Source organism: Acyrthosiphon pisum, chromosome A1 (assembly GCF_005508785.2).
Source record: "Acyrthosiphon pisum isolate AL4f chromosome A1, pea_aphid_22Mar2018_4r6ur, whole genome shotgun sequence".
NCBI classification, from domain to species: Eukaryota; Metazoa; Arthropoda; class Insecta; order Hemiptera; family Aphididae; genus Acyrthosiphon; species Acyrthosiphon pisum.
Window position 1 is genome coordinate 98214187 of NC_042494.1, and position 2040 is coordinate 98216226.

The window sequence follows — 2040 nt, forward strand, 5'->3', positions numbered from 1 at the left end:
AGCATTTAAAGTTCACAAAATTACAAAATATGGAAAAATCACGAAAATTTGCAAATTATTTCGAGTTAGAAATTCATAAAAATTTTTCTTTTTAAATCTAAGATATGAAAATGTAATACAAGATTCCTTATAAGATTATCTACCTTTATCAAACAAAAAATATCTATAAGAAAGTCAAATTAAATTTTTATGATCGTTTGAAATTCAAATTTTTACAACATTGGATATTCACTCGATTTCTCATGTAGCGATTTCCTTATTTTGTTGTAATTCAAAAACGAATAACTGCAGATACATGAAAATTTCACTGAATGTTTATATTAGCATTTCCTATACACCATACAATTTTGACTCTTTTTGAGCTGTTTATTACGGACATTTTCAGTTTTCAAATTTTTTAGTTTTTTTTTCTATAAATATCAATAAAGTTTTATCTGTTGGGCCAAAAAGTGTATAAATTTAATGATATATTGTTACAATATCAGTTGAAAAATATTAAAAATACATAGGCACAGTTTTTTTTTATAAGCATTTAAAGAACAAATTTTAATTTGAAAAATTATTTTGTAGTTAAAAATTTATAAAATGTTCAATTTTTGTATCTAAGAATTGAAAATTTAAAACAAGATTCCACGTAAGTAATTAATTCTGTTACCAAAAAATCTAAAAAATACATTTACGCAGTTTATTTTTATAGTCATTTTAAGTACAAATTTGGACGAAATTACATATTAAAAACCTAGGATAACTATTTTAGTTATTTTGTTGTGATTGTATAATATTATTCGTGGGTATACTTGAAACTTCTAAAGTATACTATTATATATCTATGATAGTACCACGTTTTTTTGTTGATGTATAACGCGTTATAACTTATAAGTACCTAATAGATATTATGATATGATTAATTTGGAATTTATTATAGGTACCTATTATAGGTCAATTTTTTTTTAATACCATAGATAAGTATATATATGTCTAATACATAGACTGATATACCGTCTCCGCTCAGAATCGTTTTTCTTATACAGTGATATTATATCATTGAATTCAAATTTAATACTGTCCATTATACAGTGACCCACTTCTAACCTACTGTACAGCAGAGCGACATCCACTTACCCACCTTTTTTTAATAATTATTTTATTAATTTTCGATTTTTATTAAATATAAATTTTTTATTCAACTGATTTTTATCCTATTTAGTTTTTTTTTTTACTTATCTAGGTTTATTAATTTAACTAACCTTTTTTTTTATTAAAATTCCATTTTTTTTTTTTATACATTTTTTATTCAGCTGCTTTTTTTTATCCTTTTTAGATTTTTATTCTTTTAGGATTTTTAGATTCTGAGCGGAGCGATTAATGTATTGATTTTACAATGATGTGTGATTTAATTATTTTTTTTTTGTGGCTCATCACCGTTTGAGGCAGTAAAACTGTTTCGATTTTCTTCAACAGTTTCTTGTTCGATGGAATCTAGTAACTAGATTCTAGTTGCAGATACGTATTTATGTTTTTGGCGCCCTGGGGCACTGTTCCTTAGAGGCGCCCTCTTTTAATAATAACAGTTAACTCTGATATGGGGTGATTATTAAAAACAAAAACATTTTCAATACAAATATATATATTACGGTAAATTAATTAATAAACATTTAGAAAAAAATATTTTTAATTTTATTTTTACAAGTAATATACAATCTGTATTATAAATACAATAAGAATATATGCTAAGAGTAATATAACAGGAAAATAATTTGATGAAAGGAGCCACCCATTGATGACACTTTCTGAGAAAAAAATATTATAGTTTTCTTCGTGAATTTTGTTTTGCAAATGTACTTATAATGTCATTAAAGCTCATATCCATGGTAAGTGTAGATTCAATCGACAAGATTGCTAACCTATTAAGACGATCATCAGTCATTCTCGACCTCAAATAAGATTTAACCGTCTTTAATGCTGAAAATGATCTCTCGGCTGAACAATTGGATGTTGGACAGCATAAATACATCCTTAATGCTATATCTACGTAAGGTA